Below are 21302 nucleotides of genomic sequence, written 5' to 3'. Positions count from 1 at the left end.
AAGTCCACACATCTTAAACTTGCCAAATTTTGAAATATGCTGAACTACATCACCCATTCTCTTCAACCAGGCTACCTAGGGGAGGTGATGGGGTTTGCAATCCTTAACAGAAGATCCCAATTAGGGAAATTCAGTCTTTGTCAGCCTGTCTACTCCCTCTGCTTTTCTGTTTCCACTTCTTTCCTGTGATATATTTCTTAAGTACTGCCAGTCTGCAGGGTGTTTCTTTAAGAACCCTTGCCAGCCACTCTGGACACCTCCATTCAAATGGAGGAGAAAATGTAATTATATATATTTATAGACACATGGATGGCTTGCAGGATTTTGTCAACGTTGTCAACACAATGGTACAATTAAAGCTTTTGTCTTTTTTTTTAATGTGTGACACACATCAACAGTTTTTTTGAGCTTTGATTTCATTGTGGGAACTGCCATTTTGACTTTTTTGATGCTAGACTCGGGTTACCTCTGAAGACACAGCTACACAAACACAAAAACCCTGGATTTACCAAACATGTCAATCAGAGCAACTGAATTAACTGGGTTTTTTTAGGTTCATAAACAAATGAACTAAGAACACACAAGGTAATAAGCTTTTCCCCCACTAAAAATAGCTAATCAAAATTAACCCTAACCTAATTTAATTTGCTACGCAAGTGCAAATTTGCCACTGTATTTGTAACTGATCAGGTTTCGTGTGTTGTGTATACCCAGAAACACAAAAACACATGTAATTAGTTTCATTAGTTTGGGGTTAGTTTCGGACAGGACACAAAGATTGACATTAATAGGCCAAAAAACAAGTGGCTCATCTCAATATCACAGGACTAAAACGCTGTGGTTTAACCATAAGCCTCACCTCCAGAGAACTGGAATTTAAGAAAACTTTGTTCAATAAACCACCTGGATTTACAGGTAAGTCACAATCAGTATGAGTTAAGATCATGTGATATTCAAGTTAGTGTGAATTGCAAATTGATACCAGGTTGCATTTTATGTGAGTGAGAATTCGGTTAATTCCAGTTTTTGATGCTGCTAAACTTTGTACAAAATAGAGTAAAGGAAGATTCCATTACAGGAAACAGAAGTTTTAAAAAGAAGAGACTCATTATTACATTAGAGCAAAAATTTGATGTAACTGAATGGAATCTGAATGGTGAGTCTATCTTCCAAGTTGTTATCAATTCCCTTAAGCTTAGTGTCATATTCAGTGTTCCCAGCCTTGGCACCATGAAGATCTTTTCTTGGGCCAATGCTCTTCAACATCTTCATAGATGATCTAAGAGGATAAAAGGGGAATTTATCGAATTTGGAGATAGCACCAAGCTTGGGAGAATTGTCTTCGGTGCATATGCTCTCAGTGGACATAAGAAAAAAATAAAATACATTCATCAAGACTCATAAGATACGCAACACTTAGTGATAGTCATAGGTTACTCATAAGCAATCAAATCATACTAGGGAACAAATATATTGTAAATATATATATTGTAAAGAGACAAGCAACATGATTGTATCTTTATATTGTAAAGATACAAGCAACATGGTTATAATTATAAGTTGGAAGAGATAGGTGATAGGAAGGATGAGAAGAAGAATAGTAATACACTCTTACTAAATAGTTTGACAATGTTGTGGGAATTAGTTGTTTAGCAGAGTGTTCGCATTCGGGGGGAAAAACTGTCCTTGTGTCTAGTTGTTCTAGCAATACCTGGATCAACAGTTGTAACTGTGAGAGGGATCTTGGTATCATAATGCAGGGATCCTCAACCCATTTGGAACTGGCATGCAATTACACTGTGATGTGAAGTCCACCCCTTAAAATTGCCAAGGTTGAGAAACCTTGACCTAAATAATTGATATTGGCTAAGTAAATCAAATAAATAAATGCTGCCTTCTGCTGCAATACCCCCAAATAGTCCCAATGGTGAAGAAAAGTGCCTGGATTTCTCAAAGGATATTAATAACGGCGTTTAAATTCACAAGTTCAAAAAACTTCCTTGATGGGCTTTTAGGGTTCCTCCTTTCATAGTCATCTCTGCTCCCAATCTAAACCCTGAGCTTTTTCCAGCCTTGTTCTAGATGTGATCTTCTAGTTGGGAATCATGGGAGAGGTGATCCCATCACATTGGAAAGGGTCCAGGGAGGGGAAATGATTCTAGCACTCTCAAATGTGATGCTTTGGAGAAGGGCCATAAAAGCAGATTATGTATTTGCATCGTATATGAAGTCTTAGGAGGAAATCAAGCCAGGTTGAGTAAATAAAGCTAAGTGACTGTAATGGTATGTGGAAAAGACCTTGAGAGAGGGACGCTGCCAAGGAACTGTCAGATAAGAGGCAGCTTAGCCCGCAGATGGGCAACAAGGGAAGCAAGGAACTCAAGAAGAAACCCTCCCTAGTTTCTCAGGCTATAAAAGAATTTGGGGGGCTCCCGGGGTGGGGATAATTGAACTTTCAGATTTAGGGGTGACATGATAGCAGTATTCCATTATTGAGGGGCTGCCACAAAGAAGAGGGGGATCAACTTATTTTCCAAAGCACCAGAAGCCAATTCAAGAAACGATGGAAGAAGTCACCTAAAACTAAGGAGAAACTTCCTAACGGTGAGAACAATTAACCAGTGGAACAGCTTGTCACTAGAAGTTGTGGGGGCTCCATCACTGGAGGTCCTTAAGAAGACACTAGACAACCATTTATCTGAAAGGGGTTTCCTGCTTGAGCAGGGGGTTGGACTAGAAGACCTCCAAGGTCCCTTCCAGCTCTGTTCTGATTGCTTGCTTGCTTGATTTAATCAATGTAATCTTACAATAAAATAGGATTAGCTCATCTGGTCATGATTTCTTTCCAGTTTGCACCACAAGGCCAACAGTAACATAGAAACTCTTGACTAAGCAGAGAGGAGCTGTCAGGGAATAAATCACTCTTCTACCAAGGAAGTATGACAGCCATATTCGCCAGCCTCAAAAGACGGGTCCTTTCAGCGGCTGGAACCCACAAAAGTCCTCCTGCAGGTTTCTTTGCTGGTGTAGGATGACCTCTACAGGCAGCTGGAATTCGTGAGGATTCTCTTCCGGCTTTTCCAAGGCAAAATCAAATTATTTAATGGGCTAATTGAAGAAGCCACACAGTTCCTTTCATGGCCAGCCCTGCTCAAAATCTCTAATCCAGGCATAATTCCCAGAAGATAAACAAGTTCCATTCAATATAAAAGAGAGATTTTTTCTAGCAAAAAATGCCAAGATCACATTGCAATTCTTGCAAAGGAATTGTTGTTGTATTTCTGTCTCTCTCTCTCTGTGTGTGTGTGTGTGTGTGTGTGTGTGCATGCGTGTGTGTGAATCCTTGTGTGTATCTCTCTCTCTCTCTCTCTCTCTGTATGGCTAGAGTTAGGAATAAATAGTTAATTAAAATACTACCCCATAGGATTGTTGTTGTGAGGAAAATAGGAGGAGGAAGGAGGGTTAGGTATATTTGCTGACTTGAGTTATATATATAAAAAATAATGAAGGATAAAATTAAAATGAACAAATCAGTTAAAATATTAAAATACATACATTAAGATTGGTAGATTATTAAATAGTGGAGGAAAGAATATGAAAATGAGAATCTAGAAAAGTCAGGGTACTTATCTAAATCCCCAAAATCTCATCAAAAGCTTCCTGCTTCCTGACTGATGCTCCTTGTCCATTTTTACCATGGGCAAAATTCCTTCCCCGTGGATCAGTGGGCTCAAGGGTTAGCAGAAGCTTTTGAAATGTGTACCTCTCCAAAGTCAACTATTTTTGCAAACCAGCCAGATGTTTAGACTGGAACTGGCACTTTTATCCGCCTATCAAATTCTGCTGAAGAACCTGGGGTAGACAGATGTTGTTAGATGGTGTTAAAGGTATCGTTGTTTGCAATCTCTTCCAAGTAAAAACTGCCTTTTGCAGTTGACCAATGGGGATTTTGCCAGTGCCTGCAACGCTCAAGAGGTGCTCTAGATATTTTAGAATTGCTTCCAAGGCTCCTATTACTGTTGGTATTATCTTTCTACATACTGGCTGGGGAATTCTGGGAATTGAAGTCCACACACCTTCAGGTGGCCAACTTTGAAAAAACACTCCATGACCCATCCCTTGATTTAAGTTTGGCTCGTTCCTTACTTCCCACATCACACCAAGGCAAAAATAGGATTTACAAATCACAGCAGATCTCTCCCCACACTGTAGTTGGAATGGGACAAGTGACTCACTGTGGCCATCTCGCCACAGAACAATTTAACAATTCAATAATCATATTATTTTAAGTTTCATTCTGTTATTTACATTTCACATTTCATTCTGTCCCTCCTTTTGCATCCTTTCTTTAATGATTCTATTCCACCCTTTCTTCGATATTAGTGTATTGGGGAAAATTGTCATAGGCCCAGAGGTGGTATTCAGCAGGTTTGGACCAGTTCTGGCAAAGCAAGCTCTCCAAACTGCTAGGAAAAAAATATTTGAAACACATAGGCCCCATTGCAGTAAGCCATTCTTTGTTTTAACTATAGTTTGCTTTATAAACCAGCATTCTGGATCCCACATCATGCTATGCCATGCTTCACTTTGCTTGGTCTTGGCTTAACAAGCTGTGTGAGTTTGCATCTAAGGAATTAGCACAAAGAGTCAACTTACCAATTGCAACTTTGCAGAGAGAACATACTTAAAACTAATCAGAGTTTAATGTAAACTCTGTAAGGATCCCAGCCATCTATGAAAAAAATAGCAAATAGCTTTTTTTCCCTTTCACTTTGGAATGGAAGAGAAGCCGACACTGGGAAGAAGGGGTGGGAAAAAGTGATGTTTTCCAGCCGGGAGGTTTTTTTTACACAGTCTTTTATGTGAAACAACTTCAGAGAGACACCAGAATATAATGCGTTTTGTGAGCATTAATGTCATTCCCACTCCTTTCCAACAAAGCTCCTTTTGAAAGCAACAAAGTTTCCCAGGCATCAACATCTCCTTGCCACACCCCTGAACATGTGAGGATGAAAGTAGATGAGGAACCCTTTGGCAGGAAAACACCCCAAATTGTCTTCAGTTCTGCTACTTTCCCCAACCTGGTGCCCTCCCAGGACTGAAAGCTTAAGAAGAATCGCTTTGAGTTGATTTGCCTGGTCTGGGGCCTTTCCTTGGCAACAGCATGGATGCTGTGCTTTGTGGTCCCACATGTCCTCCTGGCCATTTCTTACCTGGTCTGAGCTTGGTCTATTGCTCTTGGAGAGAGGGAGAGGGAGGGAGGGAGGGAGGGATAGAACAGTAAGGAGGGAGTGAGCATGCCAAGAGGAGCATTTCACCTTCTTAGTTGAGTTGCAATAAAATGGAGAATTGGGCTTCCCCAACACATACACAAACACACAAGTGAGTACTAAGACAGGGAGGCATTCATTTGGCACATTCCTGGTCACTTACAATTGGATAAGTTGGGAGCAAGAAAGGAAATAATGTAGAAAGGATGTTCAGCAAGGTGCAGAGATGTTGGAGAACACGTGTGTCTGTGTGGATCTGCCTTTTGTTTTGTACTTTCGTTCATGCCCTGCAATCCAATCCAATCCATCTTTATCCCTATCATAGACCAGCCTTAGGGCCTGCGGTCCATTTTGTCTGGTTCTGATTAGTAATATATTGCTGTGGAAACAAGCATCGCTTGATTGTAAGAACTCAGTCAATCACATCTAGAGCAGTTCTGTTTTCAGATTTACTTTACAACCATGTTACTGACTTAACAACTACAGTGATTCACTTTATAATTGTGGCAGGAAAAGTTGCAAAATGGGTCAAAGCTCACTATCTCACTTAGCAACAGAAATGTTGGCTCAATTGTGGTCATAAGTCAAGGACTACTTCCCTCTCTCTCCTATCTCTTATCATCCATCCATCTATCTATCTATCTTCAATCTATCTATCTATCTATCTATCATCTATCTATCTATCATCTATCTATCTATCTATCTATCTATCTATCTATCTATCTATCTATCTATCTATCTATCTATCTATCTATCTGTAGCATCTGTCTGTCTGTCATCTATCTTTATACCATCTCAGTTCCCACCCTCTCATCTGGACAGACAAAAAAAAACCCAAAACAAAATATAGTACAGAATGATTGACTTATTAATTAGAGGTTCTACCCAACCAAATTACTGCAGTTGGCTAATATAGGCTCATAATCAATCAAGATTAACAAGGCTACACTTTAATTAAATGATTGAAAGGTTTACGAAATGATGAAGAAAGCATTTGAAATTTCCAAGAACTCTTCAACAAACTGAATAGTTGAATATCCAGGAGAAGAAAGAGGTGGGGTGGGGTGTGGAGGGAAGAAAAGAACATATGTTGGCATTGCCCAGATCACACAGCCTACTTAGCTGGGTCAGCTACAACTCAAATGAACCAGTAAAGGCCGGGGGGGAATATAAATGGATAATTTGGTTTTGGGTTTATTGCCACTCAGACTGTTTTGTGGTGGCCACTGTGCCTAACCCAAATCAAACTAGGCCATTTCTGGTTTTGTGGGCCATTGGCATTTTCTGTGGCTGCCATTATGGTAGTAGAACAAGCCACTAGTTCTCCCCACCAACAAATGAGACCCATCCTCCAAGTTTTGGGTGGTTGTGCACTTCGCAAAGATGGAGAGTCATGTTCGACAGGTGCTGCTCTGCAAATCAGTCAGAAGAGATGTAATTTTGCAGAGTTTAGTTGAAACCGGCTAGCCAAGGCCACACGCTTCTCCAGCAGTTTGTTGACAAGCAGTCCTGTGGTGAATCAGTGCCCTACTGAATGTTTTGTAATGAATAAGTAAGTAGGTAAATGGGTTTATTGAGATAAACCACAAGTTGTAATGACCACAGGATGAATGTTCTAACAAAGCCAACAAAACAGCAGGAAAAAAAAACTCCTTGGTCTTTGTCCAAGGCCCTTGGTGCCAGGACAATCTTAAATCTGTTTTGCTTTCTTGAGTTTAGAAAAAGAAAAAGTTATCCATAGTGCAAAATAATAAAAATAAAAATGGAGTGGATAAATCTTTTTTACTTAGTTTGTGTTTTTATATTTTTATGATTATTCTATGTTAATACATTGGCTTGCTGGGAGCTCGTTGGGTGAAACAAAGCCCCGTGGCTTACTTACAAGCCACAGTTGGTGGCTTAACAAGCGGAGTGGATCCAATCCACTCTAGTCAATTCATTGCACGGTGGTGGTGAGAACTGGTGGCTTTTCGTGGATGAATGGATCGCAATGCTTAGCTATGGTGTTTTTAGGCAGAATTCATTGAAAAAAGCAACAGAGCTAAAAAATAAATAAATTAGTTTGAGTCAAGCAGAAATTCTCCATAAAAATCTCCCCTCCTGGAAAGAATAAAAGATCAACCTGAAAAGGGTCAAGATGGCTGAAACCATGTAATTCAGGCTCTGCCCTTTATTTAGGTGCTATAAAAAACAAGGGTTGGGCCAGTTATGTATTTGTGGCCCCCATCTTGACTTTTCTGACTGCAGATATCTGTGCTCATAATCAACACACATAATGAAAAATCAGAGCGGAATTTGCCTGAGCTGGCGCAAAAGCATCCTCTTTCTTTCTTTCTTTCTTTCTTTCTTTCTTTCTTTCTTTCTTTCTTTCTTTCTTTCTTTCTTTCTTTCTTTCTTTCTTTCTTTCTTTTTCTCTCTCCTTTTCTTCTTTCTTTCTTTATGTCTTTCTCTCTCTCTCTCTCCCTCTCTTTTGCTTTTTTCTTTCTTTCTGTCTTTCATCTTTCTTTCTGTCTTTCTCTCTCTCTCTCTCTTTTTCTCTCTCTGTGTCTTTCTTTCTTCTTTCTGTCTTTCTTTCTCTCTTGCTTCTTCCTTCCTTCCTTCCTTCCTTCCTTCTTCTTTCTTCCTTCTTCTTCCTTCCTTCCTTCCTTTCTTTCTTTCTTTCTTTCTTTTTCTTTCTTTCTTTCTTTCTTTCTTTCTTTCTTTCTTCTTCTTTCTTTCTCTCTCTCCTTTGCTTCTTTCTTTCTTTATGTCTTTCTCTCTCTCTCTCTCTCTTTTTCTTTTCTTTTCTTTCTGTCTTTCATCTTTCTTTCTGTCTTTCTTTCTCTCTCTCTCTTTTACTTCTTTCTCTCTCTCTCTTTCTGTCTTTCTTTCTTCTTTCTGTCTTTCTTTCTCTCTTGCTTCTTCCTTCCTTCCTTCCTTCCTTCTTTCTTTTTTTCTTTCTTTCTTTCTTATAAAAATTCTTCCTAAAAAAAAGCTTTTCAGTCCTTGCAACCAAGTACCTGGACTGCAAAAACCAGAAGCATCTCAAGTGTCAAAGAACATAATAGGAAACCCTGCTTGGTGACTGCCATCTATTGATTCTTGGTTTGTTTTCTACCTGGCCTAGCCAGCCTGCTTGTGGTGGCTCCTGGGAAAACACACTTGTTTCATGGCTGACCTCAGCCAGCCCCAGGTTTACACAATCCTAAACCCTCGAGGCTTGTGTGCCTCAAAATACTACAAGAATTATTTGGGTCAGAGGCTCTGATGGATAGATCTCACTGGGCAAGTTTCGTCCAAGTTCAAGTTTGGCAACGCTTAGTTTAGTTTAGTTCACTTTACTTTATTGTCATTGCCCTCATACAACGAAATTAAATACCATCTTCAGTGTACGTTATGACTGAAAATAAACACAAAGAAACATTCTTCACATTCTATACATTGAATTGAAAACCCCTGATACTGCATTAATATTGCACTATACAGCAGAATTCAATAGAGTTACTGCCCTGGGATAGAAGCTGTTTTTCAGCCTTGTTTTTATTATTCTGTACTGTCTGCCAGATGGTAATACTTCAAATAAAGGCTTCCCAGGATGAGATGGATCTTTGAGAATGTTTTGAACTTTCTTAAGGTAGCGGGAGCTATAAAGCTCTTCCAAAGAGGTGAGAGGGCAATCCATGATCCTCTGGGCAATGACGTTAACTCTCTGGAGTGCTTTCCTATCTGCCACTGTGCAATTGGCAAACCATACAGAGGTGCTCTAAGGTAAGATACTCTCTATGGTGCAGCAGTAGAAGGTGTGTTGTCCAGCCACTGTATGGGAATTGGATAGTTAGGTAGCAATTGTGACCTGTCCCCTCAAGGGAATGCATCATAGTAAATGTAGTTAAGGTATCCTGGGAAATGTAGTCCATATCAGGTGACCACATCTGTAATCCTGATTGGTCACTAAATTGACCCTTGAGGGGTTGGGGGAGGTTTTCCCCACTCTTGCCTGAACACAGCCTCATGGTAGCAGCTCTACCCCCTACCTCTACGACTATGGGATAGAAAGATTAATATCGTGCAGCCACTTCAATCATCATGGGGTTGAAGCTTTATCATCTTTTTACCTACAAGACAGATATGCAAAGGATTGGCCATTAAAGAAGAACTTCATCACAAATGTGAGTTATGAGGATACCTGATGAGCCAATAAAAGTACTTTGTTATGGATGTTTTGTGGAGTTTATCTATCTGCATCTGTACAGGATACAGAACGGAAGGTCACCAGCAGTTTTCCATTCAGTTGTTGTTTCCTGAGAAGTCTCAGGTAGTACAATCTCTTCTGGGGCCTTTTGACCAGGACTGCAATGTGAGCACCCCAGGTCAGGTCCTCTTTTATGTTAACACCCAGAAACTTAAAAACTTAGCATCAACACTCAGTGGCATAGGGACAGAGTATTAATTTGAGCCCCCACCCCATTGCACCCCTTCCTTCATACAGCACCTGGGGTGAGGTGTTTTTTTTGGGGGGGGGGAGCCTTTGCTGTTTTGGGTCAGCTGATAACAACATACCAATAAATAAGGAAAAGCAAAACAAATAAAAAATTTGGGAGTGCATTTGCATTGTTATTATTTCCTGCTTTAACTGATATTCTATCGGATCATTTAATACACACAACTATATTCTGAATGGGATCCCTGTCCCTGGGCTTTGATACAGGAGCTACCCTTCCCCCCACATTAAAATCCTTTTCCTATGCTTTTTTTTTAATGCCTTGATCAGTCTTCTAACAATGCTTGAAGTTTGATGCTTTTCTTCACCCCTTTGGTGCTGCTGTTACTTTAAGGATTGGCGCACACTGTTCCAGAGAGCTTTCACAATGTAAAAGAGTGGCAAAGCCTTCTTGTAAACACTTTGCTGGCTTCTTGCATCTTTATTGGCAGATGGCATGCAGAGTTCTTCATGCCTCCACAGGATATGGTTTAAAAGAAAAACAAAATTCAATACAGCAGCCAGAAGCGTGCCTTTGAAGCTCCGCCCATTTTGATGGGCATCCAGAAGAGGCAGAGCTTCAAACCTACCTCTTGCCTTTTGTTTTAACCTTCCAATTTTCTCTCCCAACAATTTATTTATTTTAATTTATTTATTTATTTGATTTGTCAATTGTTTACAAGATAATAAGTATAAGTGTATACATAGTTATGAATACATGAAATGGGTACATATAAGAAAAATAAAAGAAAAATAAAAGAAACAATAGGACAGGGACGGTAGGCACGTTGGTGCGCTTATGCACGCCCCCTAGAGACCTCTTAGGAAAGGGGTGAGGTCAATAGTAGACAGTCTAAGGTTAAAGTTTTTGGGGTTTGGGGAAGAAACTACAGTCGGGTAGAGCAGGGATCCCCAACCTTTACGCCGCTGCCCGGTTCCGACATCAGCTGGGCGCCGCGGCCGGTGCAGCGTCAACTGGGCGCCGCCATCTTTTACGGGCGCTCGGTGGCGTCACGGCGCTGTTGTCATAAAGATAAGGCGCTGCTTCTGAGAGCTTTTCGGTAGAAATGGCTTTCTACCGGAAAAGCTCTCGAGCTGGCGCCATCTTTTATGCAAACAGCGCCCGGTGAGCTTACCCGGAAGCGCTTTTTACAAAAGATGGCGGCGCCAGCAACCAGCGCCCGGTAAGGTTGTTCCGCGGCCGTCCGCGGTCCGGGCGGTTGGGGACCCCTGGGGTAGAGTATTCCAGACATTGACCACTCTATTGCTGAAGTCGTATTTCCTGCAATCAAGTTTGGTGCGGTTAACTTTGAGTTTGTATCTATTGTGTGCTCTTGTGTTGTTATGGTTGAAGCTGATGTATTCATTGACAGGTAGGACATTGCAATGTATGATTTTATATACCATATTTAAATCAGACCGAAGACGGCATAATTCAAGGTTTTCTAGTTCTAGAATTTCAAGTCTGGTGGCATAAGGTATTCTACAACGAGTAGAGGAGTGGAGAACTCTTCTTGTGAAATATTTCTGGACTTTCTCAATTGTGCTAATATCAGATACGTAATGTGGGTTCCAGACTGATGAGCTGCATTCGAGTATTGGTCTAGCAAATGTTTTGTATGCTCTAGTTAGTAGTGTGATATTACCAGAGAAAAAGCTACGTGAGGATTAGGTTAACAACTCTTAATGCCTTTTTGGCTATGTAGTTGCAGTGGGGTCTAGCACTTAGATCATTAGAGGTGAGTATTCCAAGGTCCTTTACAGAGCTTGGATCATCAACAAGATCTTGACTATTCAGCTTGTATTTTATTTTCTGATTTTTTTTGCCAATATGTAAGACAGAGCATTTATTTGTTGATATTTGAAGTTGCCATTTGTTTGACCATTCTGGTACATAGTCAAGATCTTTTTGAAGGGTAGCAGTATTGTCTGTGGTATTGAACAGCTTTACATCATCAGCGAAAAGAACGCAGTTGCTCTGAATATGATCACAGAGGTCATTTATGCAGAGTATGAAGAGAGTTGGTCCCAGAACACTGCCTTGGGGGACACCACTATTGACAGGTACAGAATTTGATAAGGACACTCCCAATTTTGACCATTTGTTGTCTGTTTGACAGGAATGCTTCTATCCAGTTATGCAGGTGTCCAGAGATACCATAGGATTTTATTTTTAGGAGTAGTTTGTCGTGTGCCACTGAATCAAAGGCTTTACAGAAGTCTATGTATATTGCGTCTATTGCTTTGCCCTGATCAAGTTGTGTAGTCCATATGTTTTTGCAGTGTAAGAGTTGCAGATTACAGGATAGTTTTTTTCTGAAACCAAATTGTTTATTGGAGAATAGGTTGTTTGTCTCTAAGTGGAGGATGATGGATTGGTTAATAATTGATTCCATGACTTTACAGGTGACGCAGCATAAGGAGATTGGTCTGTAATTTTCAACTAGGCTGGGGTCTCCCTTTTTGAAGATGGGGATGACCGTGGCTTGTGACCATAGGTTAGGCAAGGAGCTGGTCCTGAAAGATTTTTCAAAGATTATGCTTAGAGGTTTGGCTATGGCAGTGGATAGCTTTTTTAAGAAGTAGGCACATATTCCATCCGGTCCAATAGATAGAGATGGTTTTAGATTGCGTAGTGCTTTTTCAACATTGTCTTCTGTAAAATTGATATGTATTAGATCATTGTAGTTATCTGTGGTTCGGCTAGGAAATACTGGGCATGATCCAAATACTGAGCCGAAGAATGTATTAAAGATGTTGGCTTTAATGGTGTCGTTGTTGCAGTCTTTACCATTAGGTCCTATCAGGGGTGGGATGGACCTTGAGTCTTTTAGTTTGTTGTTTACAAAATTGTTAAAAGCACGGGTGGAATTGGTGCTTAGAAGGTTTTCCTCTTGTTTAATGTGATAATTGGTGCATTCAGTCTTTATCTGGTGGCATAAATTTTTGTATCGGCTTTTGAAATTGGCAACGTGACCAGATTTGTTTTTCCGCCAGAGTGATTTCTTTTTGGATTGAAGTTTCCTTATTGTTATGGGTAATCTGTTTTTTTGTTTTGTTTTGGGAGTTGTTGGTACATATAGTTTGATGACTCTTTTGACTTCAAGTAAGAATATGTTGTAATGGTCTTCAACAGTATTGCATCCAGTGAATAGAGATTGCCAATCAAGGGATGAGAGATCGTTGTCTATAAGATCATAGTTGCCTTTTTTGAAGTTATAATTGGGGATTACATCATTGTGGTGATTTTTGTGTGGACGTATGTTGAGACAAAAGTCAATCATATTGTGGTCACTGCTGGAAAAGGGTTCTTTAGTTTATATTCCGTAAATTAAATTCAAACTATTGCAGAAGATGAGATCGAGGCAGTTGTTTAGTCTAGTGTTGTTGGTTACTAGTTGTTCCAGTCCCAGATTTGTAACAGCGTTGTAGAAGGTTGCGTGTATGGTTTCAGTTGTACATTCATTTAGGGTCCAGTCAATATGAGGTAGATTGAAATCACCAATCCTGGTAGAGGGATTCAACTAAGAGCAAAATTCATCCAAGGAGCGTTGTGACTGAGGGATGGAATGACTGGGAAATTCTGTTCAATGAGGAGAGTTCCCATTCACACTGAAGTTACAACGGCACTGAAAAAAAGTGCCTTACAACCAAATCCTCACATTTATGCCTATTACAGTTCCCCCACAGTTGTATGATCAAAATTCAGGTGCTTGGCAACCAGCATATTTCGGTTGGAAGAAATGTCCATCTGGTTCAGTTCCGAGCCGAGAGAAAGACTCTGTCTGGAAACATGGAGGCTGATTGGAAAGATGATGAAACAGAGCCACGTGGAGTTGAGAGGGAGGGTTTTTTATACCTTCTCTTGAGCTTTGAACTTGATCTTCCTGTTCCTGTGCAAGAACATGTATTCTATTGGTTGCTGTCAGACTCCCATGGGGCCATGTAGGGCTCACGTTTGTCTGAGCTAGTTTGGTTGAAGCTTGCTGAGTGATGCAATATCCCCAGTGGTTGTGCCATGTGGTGAGCTCTGCTGCTAGATGGGTTAATCCTATTATGTCCTGGAGGGTCATGTCTTAATCCCATCACCCAGGAGCTGGAGGTCTTTTGACTTGCAGATGGGCTGCCTCAGTCTTTCTCAATGGGCACCAGATATCTTCTGGGGGCAGGGAGCTGCTCTCTGTCTTTCAAACACGTTTCTTCTTTTATTGTCCAGAGAAATATAATATTCTGCCTTTTTAAATGTTTCCTAAAATATTTCATTCTTCTGGGAGGGGGTGGCTTGCCACATTTCTCTGATGGTTGCAGCAATTGGGGATCACATTACTGCCATTTCGGATCTTCCCAGTTGACTTCCAACAAGCAAAGTCATCTGAAGAAGCGAGGTTCACCCTAATGACTGTAGTGATTCACTCAACAACCATGACCAAAAATATATATATATTGTAAAATCGGTTTCAATTCACTTAACAACCGCCTTGGAAATTCTGTTGCCGATTGTGATCATAAGTCTGTTGTAATGACGAGGCAGTCGAGTTGTTTGATCATGAACAACTGAATCATGATGATCTTTATTGGAGTCTAGTCTTGCATTTATACACATTTTTAATTATCCTCCATCATTGGTTAACGTTGGTTACTGCTTAACTTTCGTTACTGTTTAGCATAGTAATCCATACAATTAATGATCTCTAGTTAAAGTCTAACACATGTTTAGTTCCTCTCTCTAATCCTCCTTTAGATTAGTGACTTTGTTTACCTGAGTTGTCTTTGCTTGGAAACATTCTTTATCTGAGGTTTGCCATCCGAGATTGGAACATTCCTGCAATTACACCTCTACATAAGTCAAGGACTCCATTCATTTAGTGACTGTTCAAAGTTACCACCTCACTGAAAAAAAGTGACGTATGACCATTTAACAGATAGATAACAGATAACAGATAATCAGAGTTGGAAGGGACCTTGTAGGTCATCTAGTCCAACCCCCCCACCCAAGCGGGAGACCCTACACCATTTCTGACAAATGGCAGTCCAATCTCTTCTTGAAAGTCTCAAGTGATGGCGCTCCCACAACTTCTGTTCCATTGGTTGATTGTTCTCACTGTCAGAAAGTTTCTCCTTGTTTCCAGGTTGAATCTCTCCTTGTTCAGTTTCCATCCATTATTCCTTGTCTGGCCTTTGGGTGCTTTAGAAAATAGATTGACCCCTTCCCTCCTCCCTGTGGCAGCCCCTCAAATATTGGAAGACCACTGTCCTGTCTCCCCTGGTCCTTCTCTTTACTAGACTAGCCAAGCCCAGTTCCTGCAACCGTTCGTTGTATGTTTTAGCCTCCAGTCCCCTAATCATCCTGGTTGCTCTTCTCTGTACTCTTTCTAGAGTCTCATTTTTCACAGTTACAATGACATTTTTGCAGCTTCCCCAGAGCCACATGATCAAAATTCAGACAGTTGGCAATTAACACGTATTTATGATGGTTGCCATATCCTGGGATGACGTGACCTTCCTTTGCATCCTTCTGACAAGTGAAGCCAATGGGGAAACCTGATTCACTCAACAATCATGCTACCAACTTAACAATTGCAAAGATTCACTTAACACTTAACAACTGTGGCAAGAAAAGGTCATAAAATGGAGCAAAACTCACTTAACAAATCTCTTGCTTAGCAATGTAAGTGTCAGGATTCCAGCAGCTACCCCTATTTCAATCATGAGTCTCGAGCCAAACTTCCAAAACTTCCAAAGGATTTATTGGAGTTAAACTGTCCAGCACTGCCTGGGTGTAGCCGACTCTGAGACACATAATTCATTGTCACCCTTGACCCTGGTTTTCCCCTCACCCCCTGGGTGTATCGTAATTCATATTCTCCAATGGGACACCTCCATAGCCCAGAGTCATCAATCATGCTCTCCAGTCAGATGTTTATGCAGCAGAAATTTCAGTCACCTAGTTACTATCTTTGAAAACTATTTATGGAATGCACTTTCAGTTTCCAAGCTGCTGCACTGCTCCCTACTCCCTTTCTGTTGGCAACTCTAAAAAGACCATAGAAGTTTGGAGCGCAGTTGTTGTCGTAAGTCGAGGACTACTGTATATACGTGTGCAGTCAGGGGTTAGGTCCTTAAAGGAGAAGATGCTTGCATTGGGAGAAGGTTGCACCGGGAGAACTTCTGCCTTCCACTCCACCTGACTTGTGCCTCCAAGCCTGCTCTCCTGCAACTGGTCTAGACTTGTCTCTCTGAAGGCCTTTGTGCTCTGGTGTCATAGTAACCTGGAGGAGGATGAAAGATATTCCCACAGTGGAGATCTTAACTGCAACAGCCCAAGCGGAGCATCAACGGCGTATTGTTTCCTTTTGAGTAGCCCCTACTGGGAAAGGCTTGGTGAGGCAAGAAAGCTGGGTGCTGAGTGCAGGAGAAGCAGTTTAAGTCTGCTTTAAGAGCCGCGGTGGTGCAGTGGTTAGAGTGAAGTACTGCAGGCTACTTCTGCTGACTGCAATTTGGCAGTTCAATTCTCACCAGGCTCAAGGTAAACTCAGCCTTCCATCCTTCCGAGGTCAGTAAAATGAGGAGCCAGATTGCTGGGGACAATAGGCTGACTCTGTAAACCGCTTAGAGAGGGCTGTACAGCACTGTTAAGCGGTATATAAGTCTATGTACTGTTGCTATTGCTATTTGCCCAGTAAGAGAATGATACAAATGATAAAAATATAACCCATTGCCTATTCATCACCCAGGCCATGGAAGAACTACAACAGAGGCCCTCAAAATGTTTGGCATATATGGAGATATGTTCTGACATTTTCACAAAACGCTACACAGACAGGTGGGTGGGGAGTAATGGCTGGCAAGATGGGTGAGAGAAGGACATTGACAATGCTCCTAATGTTCTCTTTAATATAGGAGGTGGTGGCACAATGGTGCAGCTTCTTCTGCTGACTGCCATCTGCCTGCGATTTGGCAGTTCGATTCTCACCAGGCTCAAGGTGGACTCAGCCTTCCATCCTTCCAAGGTGGGTAAAATGAGGAGCCAGATGGTTGGGGGCAAGAGGCTGACTCTGTAAACCACTTAGAGAGGGCTGGAAAGCATTCTAAAGCAGTATATAAGTTTAAGTGCTATTGCTAAAGTCATCTCTTGGTGTCCCTGAGTGCAGAGGTGGTATTCAGCAGCTTCTGACCAGTTCTGGAGAACCGGTGGTGGAAATTTTGAGGAGTTCGTAGACCTGGCAAATACCGTCTCTGACTGGAGAATTTACAGTATCTATCCTTCCCCTGCCTCACCCACCAAGCCACCCCCACAGAACCTGTAGTAAAAAAAATTGAATCCCACCACTGCCTGAGTGGCCATGCCAGACTTGCAAGGAGAAGAGGCACATTGGAGTCGATTGTGGTCAAAAGTCAAGGACTATCTGTGGATAATTAGACTCTACATATCTACATATCTGGCTGCCTTCACAGCTGTAACTCCCCGGAATTCCATCAGAATATTAAAACGCATTGAATTCCACATTCCAGAATCTGCATCCTAATTAGCCATTACGGGAGCTGGGCCCCAGCATCACAAGGGGATATCAGGTTGGAGAAAGCTGTAAAGCTGTTTAGCAAGAAGGAAGCTACATCAGGTCCAGGCAAAACAATCATCAGAGCAAAAATATGATATGGTTTAACACTGACGATGTCACTTAGTTGGGTAATGAAATGTCTGCCATAAAACAACCGAACTCAGAGAACCCCCAAGGACCTCACAGTTCAAGCCTGGGCTACAAATATTCTTTTCTGTCAGGCTGTAAGGTTGAAAATAAACCTCATTACTCTCACTAGCCAGAAGGAACAATGGTTTACATAGGTTCAGTCAGATCCAAGTAGGCTTTGATTCAATGGGCCACAGATGGGATTTTGAGAAGGTGTGGTTACTAAGGACCTAGAGCACAAAAATACATATTTTAGAAGAGAAACAGGACAAAAAAAAGAAACCAGTCACAGTGCGTTGATCCAAAAGTTGGCCTCTATTGTATCTCCATATAGGGTAATGAGTTTTGCATCATTCCTCTAGAATAGAAACTGGAGCCCTGTAGTCTGCCTGAGTAGAGAATGTAAAAACAATGTAAAAATAGGCCTGATCCCTTGTATGAATTTTAAGTGGTTGTCTGTGAATTCACTTGAAGAAGCCCTATTTGGAACTCTGTAGACTCTAGACTCTGTAGACAGTGTAGAGGAGTGTTTCCCAATGTAAGAGGGCTGGACTTCAACTCCCAGAATTCCCCCAACCAGCATAAAGTTGCCACGCTTGAGAAACACTGCTCTAGAGCAGGGGTATCAAACTTAATTTCATTGAGGCCCGCATCAGGGTTGTGTTTGACCTCGGGCACTGGGGTGGGCGTGGCAAGCTTGACATCACTCGTGTCAGGGGTGTCTTTTAACCCTCCTATGGGAGGGTCCATTCACCGTCCACCTGTGGATTTACTCCCACGTCAACCCTTAGTTCATAATTGTTCTTTTTCTTTTAGCAGCTCTGCGCGTGTGCAGGGCTGGGAACCGGCTCCAGATGCTCCCCCGCCTTACTGATGTCTGACTCCGAAGCAGTGGTGGGATTCAAAAATTTTTTACTACTGGTTCTGCAGGCATGGCTTGGTGGGCGTGACTTGGTGGCAGGGGAAGGATACTGTAAAATCTCCATTCCCTCCCCATTCCATGGGAAAGTAACTGCAAAGTCCCTATTCCCTCCCCACCCCACTAACCTGCTTTCCAGCTCTGTTCTCCTGTGCAGGACAACCAAAGAAGACCCAGCCGATCAGCTGGAACTCAATGGGAGGCAGAGAAGAGATGGTATTGGCGGGGCCAGTCAGAGGTGGGATTTGTCGGTTCTCCGAACTACTCAAAATTTCCGCTACCGGTTCTCCAGAACTGGTCAGAACTTGCTGAATACCATCTCTGCTCCGAAGGCAGCTGATAACTGCCAGACTGCCCTGGCCCCAACTCTGCCCCTGACACAGAGCCCTCGTCCGAGCCTTCCTCAGCCTCCAGGACTGGCCCAGTTTCCTCCCCAACCTCCTCATTGTCCGACTCTGCTGTCACCTCCACCAGCCACCGGCGGGCCACAACAGATCCAGTCAGAGCTGAATCTGACCATCCAGTCAGAGCGGAAGAAGCTTCTTGGATGAGAAGCGGAACGTCTTCGAAGGAAAAAACCAGAAAGTCCAGCTGCCTCTTGAAAAAAGCACCTTTGGGACAACCAGGACTTGGATGGCTGAGGATCTCCCTAGACATTTAACTTTGAGAATGGTGCTCCTGTCTCTGTTCTGCTGGGTGTGTAATAGTACATTTTTTTTCAGTTTCTCGGAAACACTGGCAGCCTTTGAACAAGATCTGAGTGGCGCTTCCATTTTACACACTATTGTATGAAGCTTTGAACCCCATCCAGGACGTAATCAATATTGAAGGGAACCATATTGAAGGGAAAACCCTGCTTTGCCTCTGGGGTCAGTCCAATGGAGCCAAGCCAGGCAGGCAGGCGGATAAAAAGCAGTAGAAGGGAAAGTCACATTGATGTTAAAACTCAGGCATATGATGAGACCTAATTATTTCTTGCCTGGGAAAATCTGCTGCTTCTTTTTGAAAAGAGAGATCCGCCTTTGATAATAAATATGATAGGAATGATAATATCTTCTCCTGCAAAATAAAAAAATAAAATAAAATAAATCATGGCATTTTTGCCACGTGGCCAGCCCAGAGGGAGAGAATTCATAACATAGGCAGCTTCTTAAAAGGATCAGGAAGCAGCTGATGAGGTTAGGGCCCCAGGAGCAAACATTAATCTGAGCAGATAAATAACAGGTTGGATTGAAACAGCACTGGAAGATGCCAAGATTTCAATCAGAGTCTTCTGCAAGTAAAAGATGAAAAGTGAATGCTTACAAAACCTAGAATTTAGAGGAGTCCCTGTGGATTTTAACCGCCCAGTCATTGCCGGAACATGACCACTGAAGGAAAGACAAGGACAGAGAAAGCTTGAACAGCATTTTTCAAAATGAAAAAGGTTTTCAAGCAGGCACCACATAAGCCTAAGATTGAAAACCAGGCTTGTCAGATGCTTTTCTATCCTGCTTTAGGGAGTGGAGAGTTGGTCTCTGACAGTAGTATCATTTACTATAAGTATAGCTTTGTTTTTCCTTTTCCTTTTGTAAAATGAAATGCCCAGACATTACACTCTAATCAAAATACTTATATATAAACTTAAAAAGAAATGAGGTGATAAATTATCAAAACCATAAAAAAGCAAAAGTTAGAATATTTTTGACATGTGATGCGACACCCTGAAAAATACAGCCTACTTCACTTAATTTTCCAGGGAAAGATTGTTGGCAAATGAGGTCCAGGCAGAAGAAGAAGAAGATCAGGGCTTCAAAATCTAAGGGACTGGTTTGGACAAAGCTCAACAGCACTTTTTCGTGCGGCTGTTGATAAAAATAGGATCGCCAACGTCCAATGACAGATATGGCACAAGAAGAAGAAGAAGTCGTTACCAACTACAAGGGGCTGTGCTCATCTCCATTTCAAGGCCATTGAGCCAGCACTGTCCAAAGACATTTCCGTGGTCATATGGCCAGCATGATGTCACAGAATGCTGTTACATTCCCACCGAAGTGGTACCTATTTGTCTACTCGCATTAAGCATGCTTTCGAACTGCTGGGTTGGCAGGAGGTGGGACTGATCCCATCCCACCATGTGGCAGGTCTTGAACCCGGGGTCGCCGGTTTCCAGCCACCATGCTATCCGTCATCAGTAGGTGAAATAAACTAACTACCGTAAATAATAATAGTATTATTTAGCTTTGTTATATGCTGCCCAGAATTACTTATTTGGTGACATGGACAGCTACATCAAGTTGGGAGAAATAAACCAACTTTTGCTTCCCTGATTAATATCCTCAGCAATCCACTCAGAAACATTCTTTGCTACTCATCCTGATCTGTTTTATTCCCAAACTATGATTCAACCTCTTCTTTGGCTAAGTTAGACCACTACTAAATCTAGCTTAATCTTAAATACACCGGCTTTTCTAATCCTGGGTGCTCTCCTAAGCGTGTTGGCCTAAACATCACCACCTAGCCAGCAAGGCCATTGCTAAGAATTCTGGGAGTTGAAGTCTACACATCTGGGAAATTTCCTAGGTTGGGAAATATTAAGCTGACTTGAGCAGCAGCGATTATTGTGCCAGCTAAGAACAGGATGGACTTGTGCCTTATTTAATTTATGCATACAGTTTTATATAGGCACTCGTAGCATCGACCTAGATCAGCTCAGATTACCTTACCACAAATAACACACATGCCAGAAATATACAAACTATATAACTGAAATACTAATACTAAGAAAAATGAGGTGATTGATGCCCAAGGTTTAACAAAGGTGACTCTAGCACGGAGCTGCATCCCCTTCACAATTGTAGCATCCATGTTAAGGGAAGCAGTGAAGGTGAAGACTGACATCTACAGGACAAAAGCTTTAAATCTTTAACATCCATTGCATTGTCTGGTCCATTATCTTGCCCCAAGAATGTATCTCTGGGTTGCTT

This window comes from Notechis scutatus, chromosome 8 (assembly GCF_049901735.1).
Source record: "Notechis scutatus isolate UNSWTSFEM ecotype Mainland chromosome 8, rNotScu1.2, whole genome shotgun sequence".
Classification (NCBI taxonomy): domain Eukaryota; kingdom Metazoa; phylum Chordata; class Lepidosauria; order Squamata; family Elapidae; genus Notechis; species Notechis scutatus.
The sequence above is the reverse complement of the archived record's forward strand: the minus strand, read 5'-3'. Positions refer to the sequence as shown.